Genomic DNA, 15204 nt, shown 5'->3' on the forward strand with positions numbered 1-15204 from the left:
CAACTTACGAAAAACACACTGAAGCATTCAAACTTTTAACTTACATTTCCAGCTTTCAGACACGATTTAATCTAAAGCTCTTAGCCATACAGCCTCTCAATACACACACACACACACACACACACACACACACACACACACACACACACACTGAAAAAATGGTCGCTGACCAAAGAGCACGCCCGTCGTTCCACTCCCACTTAAATGCGCTCTGCGATGTCACACACTACTGAATCCAACTTGTATACTTAAATAATAAAAACTAAACTCCTGCCGAACAGGCCATGAAGGCCCAACGCTACCGACGGTACCGACCGGCCGCCGTATCTTCCTCATCCCACAGGCGTCACTGAATGTGTATACGGAGGGGCATGTGGTCAGCACAGTTTCCGAGACCGGAGCCGCTACTTCTCAATCTAGTAGCTCCTCAGTTTGCCTCACAAGGTCTGAGTGCACTCCTCTTGCCAACAGCGCTCGGCAGACCGGATGGTCACCCATCCAAGTGCTAGCCCAGCCCGATAGCGCTTAACTTCGGTTATCTGACGGAAACCGGTGTTCCCACTGTGGCAAGGCCGTTGGCATACTTACATAATACCATCACCCAAATTTAAAGCTAATTACACATATATGTACTATTCTAGTAGATAATAAATTACTGTGGTTCTTAACATCCCTCAATTATGTATCAACACAATATTAAACAAGTTATCAAGAATGGTCATGAATGCACACCTACAACCAGTTTTACAATGTGAAACAACTTAAAATTACAAATACTTATCAAATAGTAGCCTGTGATTACTAACCACACAGAAAATTAGGTATGGGTCAGGGGAACTCATGCTGTCTTCATAGTACGTGTAAGTGTGGAGGATCATTGGTATTGGTACATTTGCATATCAGCTTTTAATAAAACATCTGTAATTCTTGAACATGCCTGATGTGAAATATAGTTTGTTGCAGTGTTGCCAGCTTTCATGTGATGCATCATAGGAATATACTAGCTGCACACTATGGTGTTACCCATGCTCAAACAGTTATTTATAAAGAAATTTTAATGCTGAAATTTACTATCCACACATATGCGCCATTCCAAAAGTTATCTCTTGGAGGTGTTAAGGTGCGAGCAAGTTGCGGCCCAGAAAACCGCCTGACATCGAAAAAAGAAACAAAAACACCAAATTTTGAGACGATGAGAGTATCCGACAGAATATATGTCAATCACAACTCGACTTCCACACTCCAAGTTCTCAACACTAATTCTTTTCAACTATCGAGACCCTAGAGTCAAAAAAAAAAAAAAAAAAAAAAAAAAAAAAAAAAAAAAAAAAAAAAAAACCAGAAAAACGAAGTCAGTGTTTAAGAATCCCAACAATATCACTATCTAACATACTTCCAAAACATTCTATATGCTGTGAAATATTTTCATGCACATACGTTATGTGGTTACGAATTTTAGTGTGATTTTATGTTCCATGAACATTTCTGCTCTCCTAGATTTATGCACGAGATAAGTTCATTTGTCAAAATAGTTCAAAGCCAGTTTCTATGCTAAACGTACTGCATTCATTTGATAGTTAACTTTCATGATTGGCTTTTTAGTCAAGTTACCCATCCTAAAGGAATAGAAGTCACGTTGACCATCCCACAGGAACAGTGACTAGAATAAAAGGTAGCCTATGTGTTAATTCAGGGTATAGGCTATCTTTCCCAAGTTCATCCAAAGCTGTCAAGCCGCTTCAGTACGAAGAAGTAACAAACATGCTAATGTGACAAAGAAAGGAAATAAGCATTTTCTATTTCGGTGCAGTGCAAATTTTATAATATTTGTACGTGCAATAATGTCATCTTCCCTGACGAGTGTGCTTCCTACCAGCGAATAGGCTCACATATCATAAACAAATCCAGCCTCATTAAAAGCCTACCATGGAAGAGGAGATTAGTGTATAACGTCCCGTCTATAACGAGGTAATTAGAGACGGAGCACAAGCTCAGATTAAGGAAGGACGGGGGAGGAGACCAGCCGTGCCCTTTTTAGAAGCTACAAGGTATGCGTGACTCTTAGCGGTTAAAATGCAATGGGCTTGTATGGAAGACGGAAGTATGGATTAAACACTTTGAGGATTGTGTAAGCGTTGTATTCATTGTGTTGTATCATATTATGTAGGACATGGTGTTAATTCAGGCTATAAGAGAACTCCATTCCAAAATTCTTCCAAATCCGTCCAGCCATTTCATCGTGAATGATTAAGATACTCACACAGAAACTTCCGCATTTATAATACGTGTGATATTACTTCGGTGGCTCATTTGTTATTAATTTTATGAACTATTGCAATTAAAACATTTACAAATTTCACTATAATTATCTTAGAATCATCCTTGAAATTGGAGTTCATGTCAACACAGCAACTTCTCTGGTGTACTTTTTAAAAAAAATATGTAATGGATATTTCCATTTTCGCTTCTCATATTGTTTCTATTATGCTTCTTCCCCTTGCACGTGTGCTAGCACGCTCCTGTCGTCCTGGAAAAATCCTTAATCCGCCACTCTCGGCCTGCCTGCGTTCATTACCATGCTTCCTGTTGTTGTCAAATACACACCAGCCTGCTCACTCCATGAGCGACCAACACTTAATATCACAGGCTTCCGTACACTCTCAGTTAGATAATATGTAACAGGCATATGAATCAACTAGGTTTTCATATCTGAAGACTGTAATCACATCCGCCATGAGCGGATAAGGTTGAGGACCAAACCCCACACCCAACTTGGTTACAGAGACTGATGAACGGCCATAAAGCAGTCAGTGGCAACTCCTCTTGTTGCATGATACAGATAGACTGATATGTGATCCTCATTATATTAGTTGAGCCACTACCCGTGAAAATCAACTGGCCACGAGCAACTAATCTATTAAAGATCTGCACGAAAGCTTATCTGACAGCGCTTGGTGTGGTCCAAATTTCAGTTCTTCTTTTTCGGGCTGTGGGCTAGAGCACCTCCTCTGGCTGCAAGACATGCTTTTAGATTTAAAGTACTATGCAAGAAATTGTATTCTAGATTGCACTTCTAAAATATCTGTTTATAATAAAGGCTTCTTCATGAGTGCCTCTGTGGTTTCAGAAGACAACTAAAAGACAAAAGAGTATAATGACACATATCAGTGTATAGGGCATCTTTCCAAATTTCGAGTCACAATACGCGCCATGGAACAGTTGCACTAGGGAGCAGGTGCGTCAGAACATGTAGATAGTTCGTCCGCTTCATACTGAAGTATCGACTTAGCTCACGCCTGCAGACTGGCAACCCAATGAGCAGATTTCCAAAGCAGGCTGCTGTCGCGTCCTCCCAGTCAGTTCATATCAGTTACTTCAATGAATTGCACGCAAGTATTGAAGTTTGTCGCGTCAACATCTGTGTCTATATTAAGCATCTGTAACCTCTATATGTAAAAGGCAAAGACTGACTGATTCATCACCGCCCAGTCCAAAACGCTAAGGACAGAAACTTGATATCTGGAGGAAGTGTAGATCTTATACTGTAGGCGTAGTTGAAAGAGGGTATTTTTGGAATTTCAAACCCTAAGGGAGTAATACAGGGGATGAAGGGTTGTTTTGAAAATTGTCGCCAGTAAGGCAATTTTGAAGCTAGACCTACCAAATTGGTATTTGGTTTCTCGGTCAGAAATAAAGAAATACATGTTTCAGTATTTATAGAAATTTAACCCTACTGGGGTGAAATAGTGGGTGAAAGCTTTTTTGAAAATATATCATTATTAAGTATATTTAAAGGTACATCTATGAACATTGGTATTTGACTTATCGGTTACAAGTAAAAAGTTACATATTTCAGTGTTTTTGGAAATTAAAGCCCTAACGGGGTGAAATATGACATGAAATTTTCTATAAAAATATTATTTATGAAACCATTTTTAAAGCAAAAACTATGAAATTTTACATATGGGGGACGAACCTTTTAATGGAAATATTTCATTGTGTAAGCAGTTTTGAAGCTAAATCTATGAAAATTTTATTTGGTTTCTCTTTTAGAAATAAAAAAATACATATCTCACTGTTTTTGAAAATTTAACACCTAAGGAATTGAAATAAGGGTGAAATGTTTTACGATAATATTTCATTGTGAAAGCATTTTTGAAGCCAAATGTTTGAAAATTTGTATTTGGCTTGTTGGTTGGAAACGAAAAATATTCGTATTTCCCTGTTTTTGGTTAGTCAGCTCCTAAGGGGGTGAACAGAGGCAGGTTCATTCATTGACTCATCACTACCCAGTCCAAAACTGCTAAGGATAGCAACCTGAAATTTGGAAAGATTATGGACGTTATAGTGCAGGTATCGTTTAAGAAGGAATTCTGCCCCTATGGGGGTGAAATGGGGATGAAAAGTTATTTGAAAAATTTTTCTATTAAGACAATTTGTGAGCTAGACTTACGAAAACTGATATTTGGCTTGTCGGTCAGAATTAAAAAAACACATGTTTCAGCAGTTTTGGAAATTTAACCTCCATGAAGGTGAAACAGTGGGTGAAGTTCTTTTTGAAAATAAATTATTGTTAAAGAAGTACAAAAGCACTTTTAAAGCTACATCTATGAAAGTTGTTATTCGACTTCTCCATTACAAGTACAAAATACGTATTTCACTATTTTTGAAAATTCAAGCCCTAAGGAGGTGAAATAGGGTATAAAATGTTTTATGAAATTATTTCCCTTGTGAAATAAATTTCAAAAGTAAATCTATGAAAATCTGAATTTGACTTCTGTGTTAAAAATAAAAAAAATACGTGTTTCACTGTTGTTGGAAATAAAACCCCTAAAGGATTGAAATAAGGGTTGAAAAATATTACGAAAATTTTTCGTCATATTAACAACTTTTTAAAGGTAAATGAATGTAAACTGGTATTTCACTTCTCGATTAGATATAAAGAGATATGTGTCACGGGATGACAGTTTCTATGAAAATATCACTACAAGAACGTAAAAGGCATGATTGGACAAATCTTGGGATCCAGATACCAGAATCGATTTTTGGTCCGAAGAACATTCGGAAAAGAACATACTTCTTTGGCCTTAATTAGCGCGAAAAGCTTAGAATGCGTTGCAATTTGTAGGCAACATAAAAATTCAGTTAAGGAAAAGCAAAAGCAATCTGTGCAGACTATACAGTCAACGAGAGCGAAGCAGCGGGCGTTAAGCTAGTTACGTTATAAAATTGAAGACATGTTCTGTCTTTATTTCATATTTATTCATATTTACATATTTATTTCCTGTATGTCTTGTATTTTTGTACATTTGTCTACTGAAACCACAGCGATAGTTATCAATATCCCTCTATTTTAAATCAGCACGGAACTGTATTTTAGTTTACATTGGTAGCACCAGCAGAGGGAAAAATCTTGACTCTCTTAGTCTCTGTATAGTGTCCCCATATGAATGGAATATTAAAGAATTTAATACGTTAAACGCATCACAGTGAATAAAATTAAATGTGGCACATGATTATTATTTTTAACACTTGTTAAGATAAAAATGCGATAAATACTGTTCATGCGATAATAATGGGAAAGTAATTACTGTTATGTAGGCAAAGAATAAACACCGTGCCCTAATTTCTCTGAATAATACAATCTGTAACAAATTCTGAAGTCTTCTTGGTAAAATAATGAGCAAGATCGGGTATTAGAATACTTATTCTCTAGGCGTAACCGGAAGCAGTGGATTATTATTTAGGATTTTGTATACAAGTCTGTACTGTGGGAAATAAGAATATTATATGTATTAAGCATTGCTTTTGTGGTGGTCTACGTAATAATAGCACCCTCCATGTCAAATATTTAAGCATTTTCATATTTTGTTTAAGAATGCAACTTCGATAATTAACAACAATATCCCACTATTAAACGGCAGATTCAAATTTCTTTAAATTGCGAGATAAGCGCGCCGTTTTACTTAAAGTAAATTGTATATTCCGATTTGGAGCATGTTAATAAATGAGAGTAACATATTTTAAAGTCAGCTTTCACTTTCTTAATGAGTATGTTTGCAATAGGATGTGGCCTGTATTTACATAACGACAGAACTATTTTCTCTAAGAATTTTATTTAGTAACCTTATACGAGGCCCTAAAACATTAAAAATAAGATAACAAAAATTTAAATTCAGAGACTCAAATAACGGAAATAACAATTACATATTTTTTAATCATTTTTCGCTATTGATTATATCTCTCTCTCTCTCTCTTTCTCTCGCTCTCATGTACACGCGTATACAAAACACACAGGAAATATTTAATAGTAGAGGGACAATAAATTTACTCCAATCATTTACACAAGACGCGCTTAATGACTGAGCCCACCACTTATGACGCAGAGATACACGATATCTTGAGAGCGATAGAGCAGGTGAGACGTATTCGAGCTACAGAATTTGTCTCCAAGGATGCGTTAAAAGCCATCCACGAAGACACAGCTGGGGGCCAGAGTGTGTTGGAATTTGGAGCAACAAATCGGAAGAGTTAGTAACCAAGAAATTGTGTGCAATAACTACAGTATCAAATTGTTAAGTCCCGTACACGTAGTGACCTTACTTGTAAGGCGAACGACAAAGCGTCATTGGAAGTAACAATTGTTGGAAGTTAGGGACAGCAAGCTGTGTTCTGTGACGCTGGCTATCTGACCGCGGCGTAGTTCTTTCCAGCCACAGGGTTGTGATGAAGTACTCCCTACAGGTCTCTGGATTAATCACAGCCGTATGACGCATACGTTCCTGTTATTGCGAGATGGTTGACTTGTTTGTGGTGGCTGTAGCGTAAAAATTTCGGCAGGCTGTATTACAAGAGAGCAGAAGTCAGTTTACCTGGAAAACTGTCCTCTTATTTTAGGTGACAATGGTTGGCATCCGGAACGGGTTGAAGGGAGGGGGTCTAAACTGTTGTTCCTGACCTGGCTAAATCGATAAGTAAATAATTTTAGTGATAACTCAATTATCCGTTTAAATTTAAATGATCAGCCAGTCACAATATCCTGAATTACTGTTTTAGACCCTTCCGTTAGCATACGTCAATTTCGACTTCTTACGAATACTTTTCATTCTCTGCTCCAAAGGGAAGAGTGGGCTGTCGGACACCCGTCACGTTACAGAACGTCGTTCTCTTCAGATAGCTACTAGGATAGTTAGTAATGGACACAGAGTGGTTCTCATTTGGGAATAAATGGTAGCACATTACCATTTTCGGCATTTGTTGACAACTTAAACTGCAAAAAACATTAGAGGAAAGCTGTGGACTGCAAGTTTTTTAAGAGAATAGATTGAGATTGAGCGGGCTTATACCAAGAACTTAGCGTTTCAATTTTATGATTTCAAGTATTTACTCAAAATCGTCTCGGGATGTTTTGGTGGGAAGTACAGCAATCGCGCCTCAACTCAAACACTGTCATCTGCGTTAGTACGATCCTCTTTATCCTTGGTGCATAGCCTAGACGCCTGAAAGAAAGGCAGCCACACGAACTTGGGAGTGCAGAGGAGATGCCTTCGGAGTGGCGCATGCTATTTAGTGAGGTATCAATACAGCATGGGTACTGCAAGCAAGTAGAATGAACGCGTTTTGCAGTCGCGGACAAAGAAGTAGTACAGGTTGCTGTTCGTTACGGACGGACATAAGCCCAATTTAAGCTAACGCTAGCGACCACACCATCGCCCTCCGAGACACACTGTTCGTGGCGTTTAATGTGTTGTTTTTATTTAATCTCGCACTATCCTTAGATCGCGATAACAACGGTGAAGTCACTGATGACAGTGCATTAAAGCAGAGATATTAAACACTGTTTTCCGAAACTCCGTCACCAAAGCAGACGAAGTAAATATTCCTGAATTCCAATCAAGAACAACTAACAAGATGAGAAACAGAGAAGTAGATATCTGCGGTGTAACAAAGCAACTTAAATCACTTAATGAAGCCAAGGCCTCCGGTTCAGACTGTATACCAGTCAGGTTACTCTCACAGTATGCTGATACAATAGCTCCATATTTAGCAATTATATACAACCACTCGCTCACAGAAAGATCCGTACCTAAAGCCTGGAAAATTGCTCAAGTCACACAAATACCCAAAATGGGAAGTAGGAGTAATCCACTGACTCACAGGCCCATATCACTAACATCGATTTGCAGTAGGGTTTTGGAACATATGCTGTATTCGAAAATTATGAAGTACCTCGAAGAAAACGGTTTATTGGCACACAGTCAGCACAGACTCAGAAAATATAGTTCTTGCGAAACACAACTAGCTCTTTATACTCATGAAGTAACGAGTGCTATCGACAGGGGATGTCAAATTGATTCCATTTTCATATTTCCATAAGGCTTTCGACACCGTTCCTCACAAGCGTCTTCTAACCTAACTGCGTGCCTATGGAATATCGCCTCAGTTGTTCGACTGGATTCGAAGTTTCCTGTCAGAAATGGCACAGTTCGTAGTAATAGACGAGAAGTCATCGAGTAAAACAGACGTAATATCCGGCGATCCCAAACGAAGTGTTATAAGCCCTCTGTTGTTCCTAATCAATATTAACGACATAGGAGACAATATGGGTAACTGTCTTAGATTGTTTGCACACGGTTCTGTCATTTACCGTCTTGTAAAGTCATCAGATGACCAAAACAAATTGCAAATTGACTTAAATAAATATGCGTATGGTGCGAAAAGTGGGAATTGACCCTGAATAAAGAAAAGTGTTTAGTTATTCACCTGAGAGCTAAAAAAATTCCGCTAAATTTCGATTACGCGATAAGTCACGCAAATCTGAAGGCTGCAAATTCAACTAAATACTTAGGGATTACAGTTACAAATAACCTAAATTGGAACGATTACAGAGATAATGTTGTGGGTAGAGAAAACCAATGACTGCTATTCATTGGCATAACACTGAGAATGTGCAACAGGTCTACTAAAGACACTGCTTACACTACGCTTGCCCACACTATTCTGGAGTATTGCTGTGCGGTATGGAATCCGCATCAGGTGGGACTGACGGATGACATAGGAAAAGTACAAAGAAGGGCAACTCGTTTTGTATTATCGCGAAATTGGGAAGATGGTGCCACAGGCATGATACGTAAATTGGAGTTGCAATCATTAAAACAAAGGCGTTTTTCATTGCGACGGGATCTTCTCATGAAATTTCAATCACCAGTTTTCTTCTCCGATCGCGAAAACATTCTGTTGACACCCACTTGCATAGGGAGGAATTACCTTCATGATAAAGTAAGAGAAATCAGGACTCGCATAGAAAAATTTAAGTGCTCGTTTTTCCTGCGCGCCATTCGAAAGTGGAACGGTAGAGAGACAGCTTGAAGGTCGTTCACTGTACCCTCTGCCAGGCACTCTATTGTGAATCGCAGAGTAATCACGTAGATGTAAATTTTTGATACTACCGGATTTTCTGGTTCTGTGTACTGTGCACGATCTATCTCTAGTCTGCGTTTCTTCTTTTGGATGATGTGTTCGTTTTGTTCTACCCACAATGGTGGGAATTTAACGACTTTCATGGGTCAGACTGTCAAGAGAGTATGTCCTATTTATTTCTTGCTGATAGTCAGTGCTCTCCTTCAACGTGATTTCGTTATCATAATACGTGCTTTCCATTCTTCTGTTTTACAGCGTGGGACATGATTTCCTAGTTATTCTCCAAATCTTTATTGTAAGCTTATTCTTTACACAGCCGCTCTTGTTCCTCGAATTTGGTCGGATGATTCTTTGGTTTGTCTTCTGCCTCTAGCTCTTTTGAATTTCACCTGTTTTAGATATCCGTTCCTGTTTCCGAAATTTTGCCAACAGATGAGCATGTGAAGCTATTCGTCATTGGTTGTGTGACATTACCTTGCAGTGTGAATATATGTCGGTACCTACGACGTGCTTCGTTATTGATTTTGAACCATTTTGACATGTTCATGACTCGCCTATCTGATTTGTATAAGATGCACACGAAGTTTTTCGGCTGATCCACAGTTCCCACTTGTTTGCTGTGGTGTCACCGCCAGACACCACACTTGCTAGGTGGTAGCCTTTAAATCGGCCGCGGTCCGTTAGTATACGTCGGACCCGCGTGTCGCCACTATCAGTGATTGCAGACCGAGCGCCGCCACACGGCAGGTCTAGAGAGTCTTCCTAGCACTCGCCCCAGTTGTACAGCCGCCTTTGCTAGCGATGGTTCACTGACAAATTACGCTCTCATTTGCCGAGACGATAGTTAGCATAGCCTTCAGCTACGTCATTTGCTACGACCTAGCAAGGCGCCATTACCAGTTACTATTGATGCTGTAAAACATGTACCGTCAAGAGCGATGTTCACCAATTATGGATTAAAGTTAAGTATTCTACCAGTTACCTCCTTTTTGCTAGTCTCATTTCCTTGTCCTGTTCCAGACCTCACGCCAGCCTGGGTGAGCTTAAACGCGTGCCTTTCGGCTTCCTCATAGTGGATTAGCTGTCTTGCCAATCCACAACATTTGCGGTTGCCCTTCATAGACAAAACTTTCCACCCTCGTACGAGGGTGACTCCAAAAGAAATGCATAACATTATTTTTTCAATAACTGCTATTGTACATCTTCTTATTCAAAGAGGTCATAGAAGAATTCTTCCCGTTTATATTCAAATTTAATTCAACCTGTTTCCGCAAGTCACGTTGTCGTAGCACTAGGTCAAGATGGACGCTGCATTCGATGTTCGTCTGCAGCAACACGATATTATATAGTTCATGTGTTGTGGGAATGAGACAGCGGCAGATATCCACAAGCCATTGAAGAAGGTCTATGGGGGTGATGCTGTTAATTGCAATAGTCGTTGGACAAGCAGATTACTTGGTGAAAATGGGCACGCCAGTACTCGGAGGTTCCTTCAGAGCGGCAGACCGAGCACTGCACTGACCTACATCTACATCTATATCTACATCTACATACATACTCCGCAATCCACCATACGGTGCGTGGCGGAGGGTACCTCGTACCACAACTAGCATCTTCTCTCCCTGTTCCACTCCCAAACATAACGAGGAAAAAATGACTGCCTATATGCCTCTGTACGAGCCCTAATCTCTCTTATCTTATCTTTGTGGTCTTTCCGCGAAATGTAAGTTGGCGGCAGTAAAATTGTACTGCAGTCAGCCTCAAATGCTGGTTCTCTAAATTTCCTCAGTAGTGATTCACGAAAAGAACGCCTCCTTTCCTCTAGAGACTCGCACCCGAGTTCCTGAAGAATTTCCGTAACACTACACTCACGTGATGATCAAACCTACCAGTAACAAATCTAGCAGCCCGCCTCTGAATTGCTTCTATGTCCTCCCTCAATCCGACCTGATAGAGAACCCAAACGCTTGGGCAGTACTCAAAGAATAGGGCGTATTAGTGTTTTATAAGCGGTCTCCTTCACAGATGAACCACATCTTCCCAAAATTCTACCAACGAACCGAAGACGACTATCCGCCTTCCCCACAACTGCCATTACATGCTTGTCCCACTTCATATCGTTCTGCAGTGTTACGCCCAAATATTTAGTCGACGTGACTGTGTCAAGCGCTACATTACTAATGGAGTATTCAAACGTTATAGGATTCTTTTTCCTATTCATCTGCATTAATTTACATTTATCTATATTTAGCGTTAGCTCCCATTCTTTACACCAATCACAAATCCTGCCCAAGTCATCTTGTATCCTCCTACAGTCACTCAACGACGACACCTTCCCGTACACCACAGCATCATCAGCAAACAGCCGCACATTGCTGTGCACCCTCTCCAAAAGATCCTTTATGTAGATAGAAAACAACAGCGAACCTATCACACTTCCCTGGGGCACTCCAGATGATAGCCTCACCTCCGATGAACACTCACCATCGAGGACAACGTACTGGGTAGACAGTCTGACAATCTGCAGTGTATTCACCATCTGATTTTGGCTGCCAAACTCCGATTGCAGTAAGAGATGCGAGAATGTGCGGAATATTGAGACAACTGAAGTTGAAAAAGATTTGCGCCAATATTCTGAGAATGTTAACAGATGTCAACGAAGAAACACGGAAGACACTGTGCAGCGAAGTTTTCGAACAGTACGAGAATTCTGGAGATGAATTTTTGACGGGAGCTGAAATTTGATTGAATCACTTTGAACCATAGATGAAAGGGCAGTCGATGGATTGACGTCATGAAAACTCGCCGAGGAAGAAAAAACTCAAAGCTCCGCATTCAGCAGCAAAAGTGAGGGCACTGTTTCTTATTGGCATCGTGCATCACGGAACCACTATTAATTATAACGAGTATTAGGCAGCTCTTAAAAATGTTCACATTCGAATGTGTCGACACCATCGGCAGGAACACGATACTTTGCTGTTGCATGATAACATCCTGTCTCATGTCAGTGTGTAAACCACCACTGAGGTGACAGCTTGGATGTGCAACATTGAAAATATCTTGCAACACTGATCTGGCGCTGTGTAGTTACCACTTCCTCTGTAAACAGTAGGAATCCCTTAGCGGAAAGAGATTTGAAAATGCTGCCTCATTTGTGAATTATGCTGGTCGTGACTTCTAGCGTGCAGACGGGCTTCAGTTCCACCGTGACGTCAGGTAGTTGAAAAGGACGGAGAAAATGTGGGAAAATGACGTTTTGTCTTGCAATAATTTATCAGCATATTGTAAAAATGTCAAAGATCTGGAAAGTAAATTTGAAGTTAAAATAAATCGTGGATTTCTTTTGGTGTAACCTTCGTATACCTGAGTATGATGAAATATGCTTTCTATTAGATTTAAATTACTAACATCTCGTTATCTACGTTAAAACATTCGTTACTTTGTCACATCTTGTAAGTGATCTGGTGCATTGTTCCGTAAGCTGTTAAAAGAGCATATATATTCTTATTTTTGATCTCGAAAGGAATATTATGAAGGTGCTCTTTACATATTCCTAGTTGTGGCTGGGTAATAGTAACTATGTTAGTCTCCCCCTACGCATTTTTCTAATAAAATGTTCCTTTAAACTGGCGGAATAACACATTCACAGATTTCGTTTGTAACGACCTTGATATACACCACAGAAAACGAGCAATAGTACTATAATGTCACTACTTCATTTACGCTTAACCGGATATTTTCAGCCATCCACTGGTCTATATGTGGTATTTTCGGTCGCACGTAGCTCGAACAGAATGCGATTATCAGTGTGCATCGCTTTATTGCTGCAGCAGTTGCTACCGAACTGTACTTATGGGTCACCAAGTCTCTCCTGTTTTCCTACATTACGGCGTAAACGACTGTCGGGCGCTTCTTATACACTAATGAGCCAAAACATCGTGACCACTGCCGCCTGGTGGCTTCGTGGGCACGTGACGCGGTAACAAAAGTGTGTAAGCGGAGTAGACACGGACGGCGGATCACCTTAGCGAAGATACGTTCTTCAAATGGGGAAATCCAGATTGAGATTTTCACTCTGCAGCGGAGTGTGCGCTGATATGAAACTTCCTGGCAGATTAAAACTGTATGCCGGACCGAGACTCGAACTCGGGACCTTTGCCTTTCGCGGGCAAGTGCTCTACCAACCTTTTTTTTTTTCATTTTGTTCGGTGTTGATCGTTGTGTTGGGTCGTTGCGGACGTCACATGACATCCCTTCAAGTTCGTTTGTTGGTCCTTGCACTCAGTTTTTTTATTGCAGAGGCCAACTGGCTCTCTGACCGAACACGCTGAGCTACCGTGCCGGCTACCAACTGATCTACCCAAGCACGACTCAAAATGACTCTGAGCTCTATGGGACTAAACATTTTAGGTCATCAGTCCCCTAGAACTCAGAACTACTTAAACCTAACTAACCTAAGGACATCACACACATCCATGCCCGAGGCAGGATTCGAACCTGCGACCGTAACAGTCCCGCGGTTCCGGACTGCAGCGCCTAGAACCGCAAGGCCACCGCGGCCGGCAGCACAACTCATGCCCCGTCCTCAGGTTCGCAGGAGAGCTTCTGTAAAATTTGGAAGGTAGGAGACGAGGTACTGTCGGAAGTAAAGCGGTGGGGACGGGGCGTTAGTCTTGCTTGGGTAGCTCAGTTGGTAGAGCACTTGCCCACGAAAGGCAAAGGTCCCGAGTTCGAGTCTCGGTCAGGCACACAGTTTTAATCTGCTGGGGAAATCCATTTAGATAAGCGACTTTGACAAAGGGCAGATTATTGTTACACAGAGCCTATGAACGAGTATCTCGGAAAAAGCGAAGCTGGTCGAATGTTGAAGTACTACTGCATCTAGGACAAAGAAGTGGAAATATCACTAGGCGCTAAATAGTGGGACATCCGCAACTCTTCATAGAACGTGGGATTCGGAGGCTTGTCTGCTCTGTAGAGTAGGATACATGGTGATCTGTGGCGTCTGTGCCAAAAGAGCACAATGCAGTGCAAGCACAAGTGTTTTGGAGAATACCGTTCATCGTACATTGGAGCTCCGCATCCGACCACCCCTACGAGTTCACATGTTGACCCAACGACATCGTCAATTACGACTGCAGTGGGCAAGGGACCATTGGGATTCGACCGTCGATTAATGGAAACCTGTCGGCTCTGCGGCTGAATCGCATTTTTGCCATACTACGGCGATGGTCGTCTCTAGAAACGCCGTCGTAACGTGCAGCGCGCCACGGACGCAGGATAGTAAGAAGATTATTATGCTATGGGAGACATTCTTCTGCGCTTACAAGGGACCTGTGATAGTAATCGTTGACACGATGACAGCTGCGAACCACCTGCATCTCGTCATGCTTGGCGTGTTCCCCGACGGCGACGTCACCTTTCAGCGCTACAACTAACTATCCGTGTCTCGGAGCCAGTACCTGCTACAGTGGTTTAAGGAGCATTATAGTGAACTCACGTCAATGTCTTGGCCACCAAATTCGCCCGATGTAAGCCATCTGGGTCGCTATCGGGCGCCATCACCGCGGCTCGTTATGTACTCGGATTGCATGACCCGTGCGAAGGCATATAATGCCACATAGCTCCACAAACCAACCAACAAACTGACTGATCGCTGATACACAGAATCAGTGATGTATTTCGTTCCAAAGACGGACCAACAAGCCATTAAGAAGGTGGTCATAACGTTTTGGCCCGTCGGTGTAGGTACTACAAGTTCAGCCAGGTACATCGCTCGGTCAC

General features: G+C 41.1%; 1 pseudogene; it reads right to left on the reverse strand.

Annotated features, from left to right (window-relative positions):
• Positions 1-462: 462 nt before the first annotated feature.
• On the reverse strand, positions 463-580 carry LOC126089890 (5S ribosomal RNA; annotated as a pseudogene).
• Positions 581-15204: the final 14624 nt, after the last annotated feature.

This window comes from Schistocerca cancellata, chromosome 6, assembly GCF_023864275.1.
Source record: "Schistocerca cancellata isolate TAMUIC-IGC-003103 chromosome 6, iqSchCanc2.1, whole genome shotgun sequence".
Classification (NCBI taxonomy): Eukaryota; Metazoa; Arthropoda; class Insecta; order Orthoptera; family Acrididae; genus Schistocerca; species Schistocerca cancellata.